Raw genomic sequence first — 22,156 nt, 5'->3', positions numbered from 1 at the left:
AACGAAATTTGGTGAGCCAAGTGGGACTGGGTTCCTGATCATTATCTGCAAGTGTCATGAAGATTGAGTGAAAAAATGTGTGCTCAGATTTCACGAAACTCGTAGTTTTTTGGAAGCTTGGCAACCCCTTTCCATGAAAGTGATTTGCGCCAGTCTCTGCTGAGGGCTACATCAATAGGAAACAAACCATAGAGATAGAACTTGGAACTACTTGAATTTGTCAAGTTACAAAGACCTAGCACAAACCGTGTATGATTTAGAGTTCCAACTAAATGTATCCATTTAGGAGAAAACAGAGTGAAACCTAAAAATTAAAACTGTTACTGCCAACGAACGGTTTAACCTAGAAGAACAAAATTTGGTGAGCCAAGTGGGATTGGGGTACTGATCATTACCTGAAAGTGTCATCAAGATTGGGTGAAAAAATGTGTGCTGAGATTTGAGGAAACTGGTAGTTTTTTGGAAGCTTGGCAACCCCTTTCCATGAAAGTGATTTGCGCCAGTCTCTGCTTAGGGCTACATCAATAGGAAACAAACTATAGAGATAGAACTTGGAACTACTTTATTGTGCCAAGTTTTAAAGAGCTAGCACAAACCGTGTTTGATTTAGAGTTCCAAATCCATATATCCATATAGGAGAAAACAGAGTGAAACCTAAAAATTAAAACTGTTACTGCCAACGAACGGTTAAAACTAGAAGAACGAAATTTGGTGAGCCAAGTGGCATTGGGGTACTGATCATTACCTGAAAGTGTCATCAAGATTGGGTGAAAAAATGTGTGCTGAGATTTCAGGAAACTCGTAGTTTTTGGGAAGCTTGGCAACCCCTTTCCACTAAAGTGATTTGCGCCAGTCTCTGCTTAGGGCTACATCAATAGGAAAAAAACCATAGAGATAGAACTTGGAACTACTTTATTGAGTCAAGTTTCAAAGAGCTATCACAAACTGTGTTTGATTTAGAGTTCCAACTACATGTATCCATATAGGAGAAAACAGAGTGAAACCTAAAAATTAAAACTGTTACTGCCAACGAACGGTTTAACCTAGAAGAACGAAATTTGGTGAGCCAAGTGGGATTGGGGTACTGATCATTACCTGAAAGTGTCATCAAGATTGGGTGAAAAAATGTGTGCTCAGATTTCACGAAACTCGAAGTTTTTTGGAAGATTGGCAACCCCTTTCCATGAAAGTGATTTGCACCAGTCTCTGCTTAGGGCTACATCAATATGAAACAAACCATAGAGATAGAACTTGGAACTACTTTATTGTGTCAAGTTTCAAAGAGCTAGCACAAACCGTGTTTGATTTAGAGTTCCAAGTACATGTATCCATATAGGAGAAAACAGAGTGAAACCTAAAAATTAAAACTGTTACTGCCAACAAACGGTGTAAGCTAGATGAACGAAATTTGTTGAGCCAAGTGGGATTGGGGTACTGATCATTACCTGAAAGTGTCATCAAGATTGGGTGAAAAAATGTGTGCTGAGATTTCAGGAAACTCGTAGTTTTTTGGAAGCTTGGCAACCCCTTTCCATTGAAGTGATTTGTGCCAGTCTCTGCTTATGGCTACATCAATAGGAAAAAAACCATAGAGATAGAACTTGGAACTACTTGATTGTGTCAAGTTTCAAAGAGCTAGCACAAACCATGTTTGATTTAGAGTTCCAACTACATGTATCCATATAGCAGAAATCAGAGTGAAACCTAAAAATTAAAACTGTTACTGCCCACGAACGGTTTAATCTAGAAGAACGAAATTTGGTGAGCCAAGTGGGATTGGGGTAATGGTCCTTACCTGAAAGTGTCATCAAGATTGGGTGAAAAAATGTGTGCTGAGATATCAGGAAACTCGTAGTTTTTTGGAAGCTTGGCAACACCTTTCCATGAAAGTGATTTGCGCCAATCTCTGCTTAGGGCTACATCAATAGGAAACAAACCATGAAGATACAACTTGGAACTACTTGGTTGTGACAAGTTTCAAAGAGCTAGCACAAACCGTGTTTGATTTAGAGTTCCAACTACATGGATCCATATAGGAGAAAACAGAGTGAAACCAAAAAATTAAAACTGTTACTGCCAATGAACGATTTAACTTAGAAGAACGAAATTTGGTGAGCCAAGTGGGATTGGGGTACTGATCATTACCTGAAAGTGTCATCAAGATTGGATGAAAAAATGTGTGCAGAGATTTCAGGAAACTCGTAGTTTTTTGGAAGCTTGGGAACCCCTTTCCATGAAAGTGATTTGCGCCAGTCTCTGCTTAGGGCTACATCAATAGGAAACAAACCATAGAGATAGAACTTGGAACTACTTTATTGTGTCAGGATGCAAAGAGCTAGCTCACACCGTGTTTGATTTAGAATTCCAACTACATGTATCCATATAGGAGACAACAGAGTGAAACCTAAAAATTAAAACTGTTACTGCCAAAGAACGGTTTAATTAGAAGAACGAAATTTGGTGAGCCAAGTGGCATTGGGGTACTGATCATTACCTGAAAGTGCCATCAAAATTGGGTGAAAAAATGTGTGCTGAGATTTCAGGAACCTCGTAGTATTTTGGAAGCTTGGCAACCCCTTTCCATGAAAGTGATTTGCGCCAGTCTCTGCTTAGGGCTACATCAATAGGAAACAAACCACAGAGATAGAACTTGGAACTACTTGACTGTGTCAAGTTTCAAAGAGCTAGCACAAACCGTGTTTGATTTAGAGTTCCAACTACATGACTCCATAAAGGAGAAAACAGAGTGAAACTTAAAATTTAAACTGTTACTGCCAACGATCGGTTTAACCTGGAAGAACGAAATTTGGTGAGCAAAGTGGGATTGGGGTACTGATCATTACCTAAAAGTGTCATCAAGATTGGGTGAAAAAATGTGTGCTGAGATTTCAGGAAACTCGTAGTTTTTTGGAAGCGTGGCAACCCCTTTCCATAAAAGTGATTTGTGCCAGTCTCTGCTTAGGGCTACATCAATAGGAAACAAACCATAAAGATAGAACTTGGAACTACTTGATTGTGTCAAGTTTCAAAGAGGTAGCACAAACCGTGTTTGATTTAGAGTTCCAACTACATGTATCCATATAGGAGAAAACAGAGTGAAACCTAAAAATTAAAACTGTTACTGCCAACGAACGGTTCAACCTAGAAGAACGAAATTTGGTGAGCCAAGTGGGATTGGGGTACTGATCATTACCTGAAAGTGTCATGAAGATTGGTTGAAAAAATGTGTGCTGAGATTTCAGGAAACTCGTAGTTTTTTGGAAGCTTGGCAACCCCGTTCCATGAAAGGGATTTGCGCCAGTCTCTGCTTAGGGCTACATCAATAGGAAACAAACAATAGAGATAGAACTTGGAACTAATTTATTGTGTCAAGTTCCAAAGAGCTAGCACAAACAGTGTTTGATTTAGAGTTCCCAGTACATGTATCCATATAGGAGAAAACAGAGTGAAACCTAAAAATTAAAACTGTTACTGCCTACAAACGGTTTAAGCTAGAGGAATGAAATTTGGTGAGCCAAGTGGGATTGGGGTACTGATCATTACCTGAAAGTGTCATCAAGATTGGGTGAAAAAATGTGTGCTGAAATTTCAGGAAACTCGTAGTTTTTTGGAAGATTGGCAACCCATTTCCATGAAAGTGATTTGCGCCAATCTCTGCTTAGAGGTATATCAATAGGAAACAAACCATAGAGATAGAACTTGGAACTACTTTATTGTGTCAAGATTCAAAGAGCTAGCACAAACCGTGTTTGATTTAGAGTTCCAACTACAGTTATCCATATATGAGAAAACAGAGTGAAACCTAAAATTTAAAACTGTTACTGCCAACGATCGTTTTAACCTAGAAGAACGAAATTTGGTGAGCCAAGTGGGATTGGGGTAGTGATCATTACCTGAAAGTGTCATCAAGATTGGATGAAAAAATGTGTGCTGAGATTTCAGGAAACTCGTAGTTTTTTGGAAGCTTGGGAACCCCTTTCCATGAAAGTGATTTGCGCCAGTCTCTGCTTAGGGCTACATCAATAGGAAACAAACCATAGAGATAGAACTTGGAACTACTTTATTGTGTCAAGTTGCAAAGAGCTAGCTCACACCGTGTTTGATTTAGAGTTCCAACTACATGTATCCATATAGGAGACAACAGAGTGAAACCTAAAAATTAAAACTGTTACTGCCAAAGAACGGTTTAATTAGAAGAACGAAATTTGGTGAGCCAAGTGGCATTGGGGTACTGATAATTACCTGAAAGTGCCATCAAAATTGGGTGAAAAAATGTGTGCTGAGATTTCAGGAAACTCGTAGTATTTTGGAAGCTTGGCAACCCCTTTCCATGAAAGTGATTTGCGCCAGTCTCTGCTTAGGGCTACATCAATAGGAAACAAACAATAGAGATAGAACTTGGAACTACTTGGTTGTGTCAAGTTTCAAAAGGCTAGCACAAAACGTTTTTGATTTAGAGTTCCAACTAAATGTATCCATATAGGAGATAACAGAGTGAAACCTAAAAATTGAAACTGTTACTGCCAATGAACGGTTTAACCTAGAAGAACGAAATTTGGTGAGCCAAGTGGGATTGGGGTACTGATCATTATCTGAAAGTGTCATTAAGTTTGGGTGAAAAAATGTTTGATGAGATTTCAGGAAACTCGTAGATTTTTGGAAGCTTGGCAACCCCTTTCTATGAAAGTGATTTGTGCCAGTCTCTGCTTAGGGCTACATCAATAGGAAACAAACCATAGAGATAGAACTTGGAACTACTTTATTGTGTCAAGTTTCAAATAGCTAGCACAAACCGTGTTTGATTTAGAGTTCCAACTACATGTATCCATATAGGAGAAAACAGAGTGAAACCTAAAAATTTAAACTCTTACTGCCAATGAACGGTTTAACCTAGAAGAACGAAATTTGGTGAGCCAAGTGGGATTGGGGTACTGATCATTACCTGAAAGTGTCATCAAGATTAGGTGAAAAAGTGTGTGCTGAAATTTCAGGAAACTCGTAGTTTTTTGGAAGCTTGGCAACCCATTTCCATGAAAGTGATTTGCGCCAGTCTCTGCTTAGGGCTACATTAATAGGAACAAAACCATAGAGATAGAACTTGGAACTACTTGATTGTGTCAGGTTTCAAAGAGCTAGCACAAACCATGTTTGATTTAGTGTTCCAACTACATGTATCCATATAGCAGAAAACAGAGTGAAACCTAAAAATTAAAACTGTTACTACCAACGAACGGTTTAATCTAGAAGAATGAAATTTGGTGAACCAAGTGGGATTGGGGTAATGATCATTACCTGAAAGTGTCATCAGGATTGGGTGAAAAAATGTGTGCTGAGATTTCAGGAAACTCGTAGTTTTTTGGAAGCTTGGGAACCCCTTTCCATGAAAGTGATTTGCACCAATCTCTGCTTAGGGCTACATCAATAGGAAACAAACCATAGAGATAGAACTTGGAACTACTTGGTTGTGTCAAGTTTCAAAGAAGTAGCACAAACCGTGTTTGATTTAGAGTTCCAACTACATGTATCCATATAGGAGAAAACAGAGTGAAACCTAAAAATTAAAACTGTGAATGCCAACGAAGGGTTTAACCTAGAAGAACGAAATTTGGTGAGCCAAGTGGGATTGGAGTACTGATCATTACCTGAAAGTGTCATTAAGATTGGGTGAAAAAATGTTTGCTGAGATTTCAGGAAACTCGTAGATTTTTGGAAGCTTGGCAACCCCTTTCCATGAAAGTGATTTGTGCCAGTCTCTGCTTAGGGCTACATCAATAGGAAACAAACCATAGAGATAGAACTTGGAACTACTTGATTGTGTCAGGTTTCAAAGAGCTAGCACAAACCATGTTTGATTGAGAGTTCCAACTACATGTATCCATATAGCAGAAAACAGAGTGAAACCTAAAAATTAAAACTGTTACTACCAACGAACGGTTTAATCTAGAAGAATGAAATTTGGTGAACCAAGTGGGATTGGGGTAATGATCATTACCTGAAAGTGTCATCAGGATTGGGTGAAAAAATGTGTGCTGAGATTTCAGGAAACTCGTAGTTTTTTGGAAGCTTGGCAACCCCTTTCCATGAAAGTGATTTGTGCCAGTCTCTGCTTAGGGCTACATCAATAGGAAACAAACCATAGAGATAGAACTTGGAACTACTTTATTGTGTCAAGTTTCAAAGAGCTAGCACAAACCGTGTTTGATTTAGAGTTCCAAGTACATGTATCCATATAGGAGAAAACAGAGTGAAACCTAAAAATTAAAACTGTTACTGCCAACAAACGGTGTAAGCTAGATGAACGAAATTTGGTGAGCCAAGTGGGATTGGGGTACTGATCATTACCTGAAAGTGTCATCAAGATTGGGTGAAAAAATGTGTGCTGAGATTTCAGGAAACTCGTAGTTTTTTGGAAGCTTGGCAACCCCTTTCCATTGAAGTGATTTGTGCCAGTCTCTGCTTATGGCTACATCAATAGGAAAAAAAACCATAGAGATAGAACTTGGAACTACTTGATTGTGTCAAGTTTCAAAGAGCTAGCACAAACCGTGTTTGATTTAGAGTTCCAACTACATGTATCCATATAGCAGAAAACAGAGTGAAACCTAAAAATTAAAACTGTTACTGCCCACGAACGGTTTAATCTAGAAGAACGAAATTTGGTGAGCCAAGTGGGATTGGGGTAATGGTCCTTACCTGAAAGTGTCATCAAGATTGGGTGAAAAAATGTGTGCTGAGATTTCAGGAAACTCGTAGTTTTTTGGAAGCTTGGCAACACCTTTCCATGAAAGTGATTTGCGCCAATCTCTGCTTAGGGCTACATCAATAGGAAACAAACCATGAAGATACAACTTGGAACTACTTGGTTGTGACAAGTTTCAAAGAGCTAGCACAAACCGTGTTTGATTTAGAGTTCCAACTACATGGATCCATATAGGAGAAAACAGAGTGAAACCAAAAAATTAAAACTGTTACTGCCAATGAACGATTTAACTTAGAAGAACGAAATTTGGTGAGCCAAGTGGGATTGGGGTACTGATCATTACCTGAAAGTGTCATCAAGATTGGATGAAAAAATGTGTGCAGAGATTTCAGGAAACTCGTAGTTTTTTGGAAGCTTGGGAACCCCTTTCCATGAAAGTGATTTGCGCCAGTCTCTGCTTAGGGCTACATCAATAGGAAACAAACCATAGAGATAGAACTTGGAACTACTTTATTGTGTCAGGATGCAAAGAGCTAGCTCACACCGTGTTTGATTTAGAGTTCCAACTACATGTATCCATATAGGAGACAACAGAGTGAAACCTAAAAATTAAAACTGTTACTGCCAAAGAACGGTTTAATTAGAAGAACGAAATTTGGTGAGCCAAGTGGCATTGGGGTACTGATCATTACCTGAAAGTGCCATCAAAATTGGGTGAAAAAATGTGTGCTGAGATTTCAGGAACCTCGTAGTATTTTGGAAGCTTGGCAACCCTTTCCATGAAAGTGATTTGCGCCAGTCTCTGCTTAGGGCTACATCAATAGGAAACAAACCACAGAGATAGAACTTGGAACTACTTGACTGTGTCAAGTTTCAAAGAGCTAGCACAAACCGTGTTTGATTTAGAGTTCCAACTACATGAATCCATAAAGGAGAAAACAGAGTGAAACCTAAAATTTAAACTGTTACTGCCAACGATCGGTTTAACCTGGAAGAACAAAATTTGGTGAGCAAAGTGGGATTGGGGTACTGATCATTACCTGAAAGTGTCATAAAGATTGGGTGAAAAAATGTGTGCTGAGATTTCAGGAAACTCGTAGTTTTTTGGAAGCGTGGCAACCCCTTTCCATAAAAGTGATTTGTGCCGGTCTCTGCTTAGGGCTACATCAATAGGAAACAAACCATAGAGATAGAACTTTGAACTACTTGATTGTGTCAAGTTTCAAAGAGGTAGCACAAACCTTGTTTGATTTAGAGTTCCAACGACATGTATCCATATAGGAGAAAACAGAGTGAAACCTAAAAATTAAAACTGTTACTGCCAACGAACGATTCAACCTAGAAGAACGAAATTTGGTGAGCCAAGTGGGATTGGGGTACTGATCATTACCTGAAAGTGTCATGAAGATTGGTTGAAAAAATGTGTGCTGAGATTTCAGGAAACTCGTAGTTTTTTGGAATCTTGGCAACCCCGTTCCATGAAAGGGATTTGCGCCAGTCTCTGCTTAGGGCTACATCAATAGGAAACAAACAATAGAGATAGAACTTGGAACTAATTTATTGTGTCAAGTTCCAAAGAGCTAGCACAAACTGTGTTTGATATAGAGTTCCCAGTACATGTAACCATATAGGAGAAAACAGAGTGAAACCTAAAAATTAAAACTGTTACTGCCTACAAACGGATTAAGCTAGAGGAACGAAATTTGGTGAGCCAAGTGGGATTGGGGTACTGATCATTACCTGAAAGTGTCATCAAGATGGATGAAAAAATGTGTGCTGAGATTTCAGGAAACTCGTAGTTTTTTGGAAGCTTGGGAACCCCTTTCCATGAAAGTGATTTGCGCCAGTCTCTGCTTAGGGCTACATCAATAGGAAACAAACCATAGAGATAGAACTTGGAACTACTTTATTGTGTCAAGTTGCAAAGAGCTAGCTCACACCGTGTTTGATTTAGAGTTCCAACTACATGTATCCATATAGGAGACAACAGAGTGAAACCTAAAAATTAAAACTGTTACTGCCAAAGAACGGTTTAATTAGAAGAACGAAATTTGGTGAGCCAAGTGGCATTGGGGTACTGATCATTACCTGAAAGTGCCATCAAAATTGGGTGAAAAAATGTGTGCTGAGATTTCAGGAAACTCGTAGTATTTTGGAAGCTTGGCAACCCCTTTCCATGAACGTGATTTGCGCCAGTCTCTGCTTAGGGCTACATCAATAGGAAACAAACCATAGAGATAGAAGTTGGAACTACTTGGTTGTGTCAAGTTTCAAAGAGCTAGCACAAACCGTGTTTGATTTAGAGTTCCAACTACATGTATCCATATAAGAGAAAACAGAGTGAAACCTAAAAATTAAAACTGTTACTGCCAATGAACGGTTTAACCTAGAAGAACGAAATTTGGTGAGCCAAGTGGGATTGGGGTATTGATCATTACCTGCAAGTGTCATCAAGATTGGGTGAAAAAATGTGTGCTGAGATTTCAGGAAACTCGTTGTTTTTTGGAAGCTTGGCAACCCCTTTCCATGAAAGTGATTTGCGCCAGTCTCTGCTTAGGGCTACATCAATAGGAAACAAACAATAGAGATAGAACTTGGAACTACTTGGTTGTGTCAAGTTTCAAAGGGCTAGCACAAAACGTTTTTGATTTAGAGTTCCAACTAAATGTATCCATATAGGAGATAACAGAGTGAAACCTAAAAATTGAAACTGTTACTGCCAACGAACGGTTTAACCTAGAAGAACGAAATTTGGTGAGCCAAGTGGGATTGGGGTACTGATCATTATCTGAAAGTGTCATTAAGTTTGGGTGAAAAACTGTTTGCTGAGATTTCAGGAAACTCGTAGATTTTTGGAAGCTTGGCAACCCCTTTCTATGAAAGTGATTTGTGCCAGTCTCTGCTTAGGGCTACATCAATAGGAAACAAACCATAGAGATAGAACTTGGAACTACTTTATTGTGTCAAGTTTCAAAGAGCTAGCACAAACCGTGTTTGATTTAGAGTTCCAACTACATGTATCCATATTGGAGAAAACAGAGTGAAACCTAAAAATTAAAACTGTTACTGCCAACAAACGGTTTAAACTAGAGGAAAGAAATTTGGTGAGCCAAGTGAGATTGGGGTATTGATCATTACCTGAAAGTGTCATCAAGATTGGGTGAAAAAATGTGTGCTGAGATTTCAGGAAACTCGTAGTATTTTGGAAGCTTGGCAACCCCTTTCCATGAAAGTGATTTGCGCCAGTCTCTGCTTAGGGCTACATCAATAGGAAACAAACCATAGAGATAGAACTTGGAACTACTTGGTTGTGTCAAGTTTCAAAGAGCTAGCACAAACCGGGTTTGATTTAGAGTTCCAACTACATGTATCCATATAGGAGAAAACAGAGTGAAACCTAAAAATTTAAACTGTTACTGCCAACGAACGGTTTAACCTAGAAGAACGAAATTTGGTGAGCCAAGTGGGACTGGGGTGCCGATCATTACCTGAAAGTGTCATTAAGATTGGGTGAAATAATGTGTGCTTAGATTTCAGGAAACTCGTAGTTTTTTGGAAGCTTGGGAACCCCTTTCCATGAAAGTGATTTGCACCAGTCTCTGCTTAGGGCTACATGAATAGGAAACAAACCATAGAGATAGAACTTGGAACTACTTGACTTTGTCAAGTTTCAAAGAGCTAGCACAAACCGTGTTTGATTTAGAGTTCCAAATACATGTATCCATATAGGAGAAAACTGAGTGAAACCTAAAAATTAAAACTGTTACTGCCAACGAACGGTTTAACCTAGAAGAACGAAATTTGGTGAGCCAAGTGGGATTGGGGTGCCGATCATTACCTGAAAGTGTCATTAAGATTGGGTGAAATAATCTGTGCTGAGATTTCAGGAAACTCGTAGTATTTTGGAAGCTTGGCAACCCCTTTCCATGAAAGTGATTTGCGCTAGTCTCTGCTTAGGGCTACATCAATAGGAAACAAACCATAGAGATAGAACTTGGAACTACTTGGTTGTGTCAAGTTTCAAAGAGCTAGCACAAACCGTGTTTGATTTAGAGTTCCAACTACATGTATCCATATAAGAGAAAACAGAGTGAAACCTAAAAATTAAAACTGTTACTGCCAATGAACGGTTTAACCTAGAAGAACGAAATTTGGTGAGCCAAGTGGGATTGGGGTATTGATCATTACCTGCAAGTGTCATCAAAATTGGGTGAAAAAATGTGTGCTGAGATTTCAGGAAATTCGTTGTTTTTTGGAAGCTTGGCAACCCCTTTCCATGAAAGTGATTTGCGCCAGTCTCTGCTTAGGGCTACATCAATAGGAAACAAACAATAGAGATAGAACTTGGAACTACTTGGTTGTGTCAAGTTTCAAAGGGCTAGCACAAAACGTTTTTGATTTAGAGTTCCAACTAAATGTATCCATATAGGAGATAACAGAGTGAAACCTAAAAATTGAAACTGTTACTGCCAATGAACGGTTTAACCTAGAAGAACGAAATTTGGTGAGCCAAGTGGGATTGGGGTACTGATCATTATCTGAAAGTGTCATTAAGTTTGGGTGAAAAAATGTTTGATGAGATTTCAGGAAACTCGTAGATTTTTGGAAGCTTGGCAACCCCTTTCTATGAAAGTGATTTGTGCCAGTCTCTGCTTAGGGCTACATCAATAGGAAACAAACCATAGAGATAGAACTTGGAACTACTTTACTGTGTCAAGTTTCAAAGAGCTAGCACAAACCGTGTTTGATATAGAGTTCCAAGTACATGTATCCATATTGGAGAAAACAGAGTGAAACCTAAACATTAAAACTTTTACTGCCAACAAACGGTTTAAACTAGAGGAAAGAAATTTGGTGAGCCAAGTGAGATTGGGGTATTGATCATTACCTGAAAGTGTCATCAAGATTGGGTGAAAAAATGTGTGCTGAGATTTCAGGAAACTCATAGTATTTTGGAAGCTTGGCAACCCCTTTCCATGAAAGTGATTTGCGCCAGTCTCTGCTTAGGGCTACATCAATAGGAAACAAACCATAGAGATAGAACTTGGAACTACTTGGTTGTGTCAAGTTTCAAAGAGCTAGCACAAACCGGGTTTGATTTAGAGTTCCAACTACATGTATCCATATAGGAGAAAACAGAGTGAAACATAAAAATTAAAACTGTTACTGCCACGAACGGTTTAACCTAGAAGAACGAAATTTGGTGAGCCAAGTGGAATTGGGGTGCCGATCATTACCTGAAAGTGTCATTAAGATTGGGTGAAATAATGTGTGCTGAGATTTCAGGAAACTCGTAGTTTTTTGGAAGCTTGGGAACCCCTTTCCATGAGAGTGATTTGCACCAGTCTCTGCTTAGGGCTACATGAATAGGAAACAAACCATAGAGATAGAACTTGGAACTACTTGACTTTGTCAAGTTTCAAAGAGCTAGCACAAACCGTGTTTGATTTAGAGTTCCAAATATATGTATCCATATAGGAGAAAACAGAGTGAAACCTAAAAATTAAAACTGTTACTGCCAACGAACGGTTTAACCTAGAAGAACGAAATTTGGTGAGCCAAGTGGGATTGGGGTGCCGATCATTACCTGAAAGTGTCATTAAGATTGGGTGAAATAATGTGTGCTGAGATTTCAGGAAACTCGTAGTTTTTTGGAAGCTTGGGAACCCCTTTCCATGAAAGTGATTTGCACCAGTCTGTGCTTAGGGCTACATGAATAGGAAACAAACCATAGAGATAGAACTTGGAACTACTTGACTTTGTCAAGTTTCAAAGAGCTAGCACAAACCGTGTTTGATTTAGAGTTCCAAATACATTTATCCATATAGCAGAAAACAGAATGAAACCTAAAAATTTAAACTGTTACTGCCAACGAACGGTTTAATCTAGAAGAACGAAATTTGGTGAGCCAAGTGGGATTGGGGTACTGATCATTACCTGAAAGTGTCATCAAGATTGGGTAAAAAAATATGTGCTGAGATTTCAGGAATCTCGTAGTTTTTGGAAGCTTGGCAACCCCTTTCCATGAAAGTGATTTGCGCCAATGTCTGCTTAGGGCTACATCAATAGGAATCAAACCATAGAGATAGAACTTGGGACTACTTGGTTGTGTCAAGTTTCAAAGAGCTAGCACAAACCGTTTTTGATTTAGAGTTGCAACTAAATGTATCCATATAGGAGAAAACAGAGTGAAACCTAAAAATTAAAACTGTTACTGCCAACGAACGGTTTAACCTACAAGAACGAAATTTGGTGAGCCAAGTGGGATTGGGGTACTGATCATTACCTGAAAGTGTCATTAAAATTGGGTAAAAAAATGTTTGCTGAGATTTCAGGAAACTCGTAGTTTTTTGGAAGCTTGGCAACCCCTTTCCATGAAAGTGATTTGTGCCAGTATCTGCTTAAGGCTACATCAATAGGAAACAAACCATAGAGATAGAACTTGGAACTACTTTATTGTGCCATGTTTCAAAGAGCTAGCACAAACCGTGTTTGATTTAGAGTTCCAAGTACATGTATCCATATTGGAGAAAACAGAGTGAAACCTAAAAATTAAAACTGTTACTGCCAACAAACGCTTTAAGCTAGAGGAACGAAATTTGGTGAGCCAAGTGGGATTGGGGTAATGATCATTACCTAAATGTGTCATCAAGATTGGGTGAAAAAATGTGTGCGGAGATTTCAGGAAACTCGTTGTTTTTTGGAAGCTTGGCAACCCCTTTCCATGAAAGTGATTTGCGCCAGTCTCTGCTTAGGGCTACATCAATAGGAAACAAACCATAGAGATAGAACTTGGAACTACTTGATTGTGTCAAGTTTCAAAGAGCTAGTACAAACCGTGTTTGATTTAGAGTTCCAAGTACATGTATCCATATTGGAGAAAACAGAGTGAAACCTAAAAATTAAAACTGTTACTGCCAACAAACGGTTTAAGCTAGAGGAACAAAATTTGGTGAGCCAAGTGGGATTGCGGTACTGATCATTACCTGAAAGTGTCATCAAGTTTGGTTGAAAAAATGTGTGCTGAGATTTCAGGAAACTCGTAGTATTTTGGAAGCTTGGCAACCCCTTTACATGAAAGTGATTTGCGACAGTCTCTGCTTAGGGCTACATCAATAGGAAACAAACCATAGAGATAGAACTTGGAACTACTTGACTGTGTCAAGTTTCAAAGAGCTAGCACAAACCGTGTTTGATTTAGAGTTCCAAATACATGTATCCATATAGGAGAAAACAGAGTGAAACCTAAAAATTAAAACTGTTACTGCCAATGATCGGTATAAACTAGAAGAAGGAAATTTGGTGAGCCAAGTGGGATTGGGGTAATGATCATTACATGAAAGTGTCATCAATATTGGGTGAAAAAATGTGTGATGAGATGTCAGGAAACTCGTAGTTTTTTGGAAGCTTGGCAACCCCTTTCCAAGAAAGAGATTTGCGCCCGTCTCTGCTTAGGGCTACATCAATAGGAAACAAACCATAGAGATAGAACTTGGAACTACTTTATTGTCAAGTTGCAAAGAGCTAGCACAAACCGTGTTTGATTTAGAGTTCCAACTACAGGTATCCATATAGGAGACAAAGGAGTGAAACCTAAAAATTAAAACTGTTACTGCCAACGAACGGTTTAATTAGAAGAACGAAATTTGGTGAGCCAAGTGGGATTGGGGTACACATCATTACCTGAAAATGCCATCAAGATTGGGTGAAAAAATGTGTGCTGAGATTTCAGGAAACTCGTAGTTTTTTGGAAGCTTGGCAACCCCTTTCCATGAAAGTGATTTGCGCCAGTCTCTGCTTAGGGCTACATCAATAGGAAACAAACCATAGAGATAGAACTTGGAACTACTTGATTGTGTCAAGTTTCAAAGAGCTAGCACAAACCGTGTTTGATTTAGAGTTCCAACTACATGTATCCATATAGCAGAAAACAGAGTGAAACCTAAAAATTAAAACTGTTACTGCCAACGAACGGTTTAATCTAGAAGAACGAAATTTGGTGAGCCAAGTGGGATTGGGGTAATGATCATTACCTAAATGTGTCATCAAGATTGGGTGAAAAAATGTGTGCTGAGATTTCAGGAAACTCGTAGTTTTTTGGAAGCTTGGCAACCCCTTTCCATGAACGTGATTTGCGCCAATCTCTGCTTAGGGCTACATCAATAGGAAACAAACCATAGAGATAGAACTTGGGACTACTTGGTTGTGTCAAGTTTCAAAGAGCTAGCAAAAACCGTTTTTGATTTGGAGTTCCAACTACATGTATCCATATAGAAGAAAACAGAGTGAAACCTAAAAATTAAAACTGTTACTGCCAACGAACGGTTTAAACTAGAAGAACGAAATTTGGTGAGCCAAGTGGGATTGGGGTAATGATCATTACCTAAATGTGTCATCAAGATTGGGTGAAAAAATGTGTGCTGAGATTTCACGAAACTCTTAGTTTTTTGGAAGCTTGGCAACCCCTTTCCATGAAAGTGATTTGTGGCAGTCTCTGCTTAAGGCTACATCAATAGGAAACAAACCATAGAGATAGAACTTAGAACCTGTTTATTGTGTCAAGTTTCAAAGAGCTAGCACAAACCGTGTTTGATTTAGAGTTCCAAGTACATGTATCCATATTGGAGAAAACAGAGTGAAACCTAAAAATTAAAACTGTTACTGCCAACAAACGGTTTAAGCTAGAGGAACGAAATTTGGTGAGACAAGTGTGATTGGGGTACTGATCATTACCTGAAAGTGTCATCAAGTTTGGGTGAAAAAATGTGTGCTGAGATTTCAGGAAACTCGTAGTTTTTTGGAAGCTTGGCAACCCCTTTCCATGAAAGTGATTTGCGCCAGTCTCTGCTTAGGGCTACATCAATAGGAAACAAACCATAGAGATAGAACTTGGAACTACTTGGTGGTGTCAAGTTTCAAAGAGCTAGCACAAACCGTGTTTGATTTAGAGTTCCAACTACATGTATCCATATAGGAGAAAACAGAGTGAAATCTAAAAATTTAAACTGTTACTGGCAACGAACGGTTTAACCTAGAAGAACGAAATTTGGTGAGAAAAGTGGGATTGGGGTACTGATCATTACCTGAAAGTGTCATCAAGATTGGGTGAAAAAATGTGTGCTGAGATTTCAGGAAACTCATAGTTTTTTGGAAGCTTGGCAACCCCTTTCCATGAATGTGATTTGCGCCAGTCTCTGCTTAGGGCTACATCAATATGAATAAAACCATAGTGATAGAACCTGGAACTACTTGATTGTGTCAAGTTACAAAGAGCTAGCACAAACCCTGTTTGATTTAGAGTTCCAACTACATGTATCCATATAGGAGAAAACAGAGTGAAACCTAAAAATTTAAACTGTTACTGCCAACGATCGGTATAAACTAGAAGAACGAAATTTGGTGAGCCAAGTGAGATTGGGGTAATGATCATTACATGAAAGTGTCATCAAGATTGGGTGAAAAAATGTGTGCTGAGATTTCACGAAACTCTTAGTTTTTTGGAAGCTTGGCAACCCCTTTCCATGAAAGTGATTTGCGCCAGTCTCTGCTTAGGGCTACATCAATAGGAAACAAACCATAGAGATAGAACTTGGGACTACTTGGTTGTGTCAAGTTTCAAAGAGCTAGCACAAACCGTGTTTGATTTAGAGTTCCAACTACATGTATCCATATAGGAGACAAAGAGTGAAACCTAAAAATAAAAACTGTTACTGCCAACGAACGGTTTAACCTAGAAGATCGAAATTTGATGAGCCAAGTGGGATTGGGGTACTGATCATTACCTGAAATTGTCATGAAGATTGGGTGAAAAAATGTGTGCTGAGATTTCACGAAACTCATAGTTTTTTGGAAGCTTGGCAACCCCTTTCCATGAAAGTAATTTGTGCCAGTCTCTGATTAGGGCTACATCAATAGGAAACAATCCATAGAGATAGAACTTGGAACTACTTGGTTGTGTCAAGTTTCAAAGAGCTAGCACAAACCGTGTTTGATTTAGAGTTCCAACAACATGTATCCATATAGAAGAAAACAGAGTGAAACCTAAAAATTAAAACTGTTACTGCCAACGATCGTTTTAACCTAGAAGAACGAAATTTGGTGAGCCAAGAGGGATTAATGTACTGATCATTACCTGAAAGTGTCATCAATATTGGGTGAAAAAATGTGAGCTGAGATTTCAGGAAACTCGTAGTTTTTTGGAAGCATGGCAACCCCTTTCCATGAAAGTGATTTGCGCCAGTATCTGCTTAGGGCTACATCAATAGGAAACAAACCATAGAGATAGAATTTGGAACTACTTTATTGTGTCAAGTTGCAAGGAGCTAGCACAAACCGTGTTTGATTTAGAGTTCCAACTATATGTATCCATATAAGAGACAACAGAGTGAAACCTAAAAATTAAAACTGTTACTGCCAACGAACGGTTTAACCTAGAAGAACGAAATTTGGTGAGCCAAGTGGGATTGGGGTACAGATCATTACCTGAAAGTGTCATCAAGATTGGGTGAAAAAATGTGTGCTGAGATTTCAGGAAACTCGTAGTTTTTTGGAAGCTTGGCAACCCCTTTCCATGAAAGTGATTTGCGCCAGTCTCTGCTTAGGGCTACATCAATAGGAAACAAACCATAGAGATACAACTTGGAACTACTTGGTTGTGACAAGTTTCAAAGAGCTAGCACAAACCGTGTTTGATTTAGAGTTCCAACTACATGTATCCATATAGGAGAGAACAGAGTGAAACCTAAAAATTAAAACTCTTACTGCCAATGAACGGTTTAACCTAGAAGAACAAAATTTGGTGAGCCAAGTGGGATTAGGGTACTGATCATTACCTGAAAGTGTCATCAAGATTGGGTGAAAAAATGTGTGCTGAGATTTCAGGAAACTCGTAGTTTTTTGGAAGCTTGTCAACCCCTTTCCATGAAAGTGATTTGCGCCAGTCTCTGCTTAGGGCTACATCAATAGGAAAAAAACCATAGAGATAGAACTTGGAAGTACTTGATTGTGTCAGGTTTCAAAGTACTAGAACAAACCGTGTTTGATTTAGAGTTCCAACTACAGGTATCCATATAGGAGAAAACAGAGTGAAACCTAAAAATTAAAACTGTTACTGATAACAAATGGTTTAATCTAGAAGACTGAAATTTGGTGAACCAAGTGGGATTGGGGTAATGATCATTACCTGAAAGTGTCATCAATATTGGGTGAAAAAATATGTGCTGAGATTTCAGGAAACTCGTAGTTTTTTGGAAGCTTGGCAACCCCTTTCCATGAAAGTGATTTGCGCCAGTCTCTTCTTAGGGCTACATCAATAGGAAACAAACCATAGAGATAGAACTTGGAACTACTTGGTTGTGTCAAGTTTCAAAGAGCTAGCACAAACCGTGTTTGATTTAGAGTTCCAACTACATGTATCCATATTGGAGAAAACAGAGTGAAACCTAAAAATTAAAACTGTTACTGCCAATGAACGGTTTAACTTAGAAGAACGATATTTGGTGAGCCAAGTGGGATTGGGGTACTGATCATTACCTGAATGTGTCATCAAGATTGGGTGAAAAAATGTGTGCTGAGATTTCAGGAAACTCGTAGATTTTTGGAAGCTTGGCAACCCCTTTCCATGAAAGTGATTTGTGCCTGTGTCTGCTTAGGGCTACATCAATAGGAAACAAACCCTAGAGATAGAACTTGGAACTATTTTTTGTGTCAAGTTTCAAAGAGCTAGCACAAACCGTGTTTGATTTAGAGTTCCAACTACAGGTATCCATATAGGAGAAAACAGAGTGAAACATAAAAATTAAAACTGTTACTGCCAACGATCATTTTAACCTAGAAGAACGAAATTTGGTGAGCCAAGTTGGATTGTGGTACTGATCATTACATGAAAGTGTCATCAAGATTGGGTGAAATAATGTGTGCTGAGATTTCAGGAAAATCGTTGTTTTTTGGAAGCTTGGCAACCCCTTTCCATGAAAGTGATTTGCGCCAGTCTCTGCTTAGGGCTACATCAATAGGAAACAAACCATAGAGATAGAACTTGGAACTACTTGACTGTGTCAAGTTTCAAAGAGCTAGCACAAACCGTGTTTGATTTAGAGTTCCAACTACATGAATCCATAAAGGAGAAAACAGAGTGAAACCTAAAAATTTAAACTGTTACTTCCAACGATCGGTATAACCTAGAAGTATGAAATTTGATGAGCCAAGTGGGATTGGGGTAATGATCATTACCTGAAAGTGTCATCAAGATTGGGTGAAAAAATGTGTGCTGAGATTTCACGAAACTCTTAGTTTTTTGGAAGCTCGGCAACCCCTTTCCATGACAGTGATTTGTGCCAGTCTCTGCTTAGGGCTACATCAATAGGAAACAAACCATAGAGATAGAACTTGGAAGTACTTGGTTGTGTCAAGTTTCAAAGAGCTAGCACAAACCGTGTTTGATTTAGAGTTCCAACTATATGTATCCATATAGGAGACAAAGAGTGAAACCTAAAAATTAAAACTGTTACTGCCAACAAACGGTTTAACCTAGAAGAACGAAATTTGATGAGCCAAGTGGGATTGGGGTACTGATCATTACCTGAAAGTGTCATGAAGATTGGGTGAAAAAATGTGTGCTGAGATTTCACGAAACTCATAGTTTTTTGTAAGCTTGGCAACCCCTTTCCATGAAAGTGATTTGTGCCAGTCTCTGCTTAGGGCTACATCAATAGGAAACAAACCATAGTGATAGAACTTGGAACTACTTGGTTGTGTCAAGTTTCAAAGAGCTAGCACAAACCGTGTTTGATTTAGAGTTCCAACTACATGTATCCATATAGGAGAAAACAGAGTGAAACCTAAAAATTAAAACTGTTACTGCCAAAGATCGGTTTAACCTAGAAGAACGAAATTTGGTGAGAAAAGTGGGATTGGATACTGATCATTACCTGAAAGTGTCATCAAGATTGGGTGAAAAAAATGTGTGCTGAGATTTCAGGAAACTCGTACTTTTTTGGAAGCTTGGCAACCCCTTTCCATGAAAGTGATTTGTGCCAGTCTCTGCTTAGGGCTACATCAATAGGAAACAAACCATAGAGATAGAACTTAGAACTGCATTATTGTGTCAAGTTTCAAAAAGCTAGCACAAACCGTGTTTGATTTAGAGTTCCAACTACAGGTATCCATATAGGAGAAATCAGAGTGAAACCTAAAAATTAAAAGTGTTACATCCAACGATCTTTTTAACCTAGAAGGACCAAATTTGGTGAGCCAAGTGGGATTGGGGTACTGATCATTACCTGAAAGTGTCATCAGGATTGGGTGAAAAAATGTGTGCTGAGATTTCAGGAAACTCGTAGTATTTTGGAAGCTTGGCAACCCCTTTCCATGAAAGTGATTTGCGCCAGTCTCTGCTTAGGGCTACATCAATAGGAAACAAACCATAGAGATAGAACTTGGAACTACTTGACTGTGTCAAGTTTCAAAGAGCTAGCACAAACCGTGTTTGATTTAGAGTTCCAACTACATGTATCCATATTGGAGAAAACAGAGTGAAACCTAAAATTTAAAACTGTTACTGCCAAATATCGGTTTAACCTAGAAGAACGAAATTTGGTGAGCCAAGTGGGATTAATGTACTGATCATTACCTGAAAGTGTCATCAATATTGGGTGAAAAAATGTGTGATGAGATTTCAGGAAACTCGTAGTTTTTTGGAAGCTTGGCAACCCCTTTCCATGAAAGTGATTTGCGCCAGTATCTGCTTAGGGCTACATCAATAGGAAACAAACCATAGAGATAGAACTTGGAACTACTTTATTGTGTCAAGTTGCAAGGAGCTAGCACAAACCGTGTTTGATTTAGAGTTCCAACTACATGTATCCATATAAGAGACAACAGAGTGAAACCTAAAAATTAAAACTGTTACTGCCAACGAACGGTTTAACCTAGAAGAACGAAATTTGGTGAGCCAAGTGGGATTGGGGTACAGATCATTACCTGAAAGTGTCATCAAGATTGGTTGAAAAAATGTGTGCTGAGATTTCAGGAAAATCGTAGTTTTTTGGAAGCTTGGCAACACCTTTCCATGAAAGTGATTTGCGCCAATCTCTGCTTAGGGCTACATCAATAGGTAACAAACCATAGAGATAGAACTTGGAACTACTTGATTGTGTGAGGTTTCAAAGAGCTAGCACAAACCGTGTTTGATTTAGAGTTCCAACTACATGTATCCATATAGCAGAAAACAGAGTGAAACCTTAAAAATTAAAACTGTTACTGCCAACGAACGGTTTCATCTAGAAGAACGATATTTGGTGAGCCAAGTGGGATTGGGGTACTGATCATCACCTGAAAGTGTCATCAAGATTGGGTGAAAAAATTGTGCTGAGATTTTGGAAACTCGTAGTTTTTTGGAAGCTTGGCAACACCTTTCCATGAAAGTGATTTGCGCCAATCTCTGCTTAGGGCTACATCAATACGAAACAAACCATAGAGATAGAACTTGGAACTACTTGGTTGTGTCAAGTTTCAAAGACGTAGCACAAACCGTGTTTGATTTAGAGTTCCAACTACATGTATCCATATAGGAGAAAACAGAGTGAAACCTAAAAATTAAAACTGTTACTGCCAACGAACGGTTTAACTTAGAAGAACGAAATTTGGTGAGCCAAGTGGGATTGGGGTACTGATCATTACCTGAAAGTGTCATTAAGATTGGGTGAAAAAATATTTGCTGAGATTAAAGGAAACTCGTAGATTTTTGGAAGCTTGGCAACCCCTTTCCATGAAAGTGATTTGTGCCAGTCTCTGCTTAGGGCTACATCAATAGGAAACAAACCATAGAGATAGAACTTGGAACTACTTTATTGTGTCAAGTTTCAAAGAGCTAGCACAAACCGTGTTTCATTTAGAGTTCCAACTACATGTATCCATATAGCAGAAAACAGAGTGAAACCTAAAAATTAAAACTGTTACTGCCAACGAACGGTTTCATCTAGAAGAACGATATTTGGTGAGCCAAGTGGTATTGGGGTAATGATCATTACCTGAAAGTGTCATCAAGATTGGGTGAAAAAATGTGTGCTGAGATTTCAGGAAACTCGTAGTTTTTTTGAAGTTTGGCAACCCCTTTCCATGAAAGTGATTTGCGCCAGTCTCTGCTTAGGGCTACATCAATAGGAAACAAACCATAGAGATAGAACTTGGAACTACTTTATTGTGTCAAGTTTCAAAGAGCTAGCACAATCCGTGTTTGATTTATAGATCCAACTACATGTATCCATATAGGAGAAAACAGAGTGAAACCTAAAAATTAAAACTGTTACTGCCAACGAACGGTTTAACATAGAAGAATGAAATTTGGTGAGCCAAGTGGGATTGGGGTACTGATCATTACCTTAAAGTGTCATCAAGATTGGGTGAAAAAATATGTGCTGAGATTTCACGAAACTCGTAGTTTTTTGGAAGCTTGGC

The sequence above is a fragment of the Spermophilus citellus genome (assembly GCF_964194105.1).
Source record: "Spermophilus citellus genome assembly, chromosome: 7".
Classification (NCBI taxonomy): domain Eukaryota; kingdom Metazoa; phylum Chordata; class Mammalia; order Rodentia; family Sciuridae; genus Spermophilus; species Spermophilus citellus.
The sequence above is the reverse complement of the archived record's forward strand: the minus strand, read 5'-3'. Positions refer to the sequence as shown.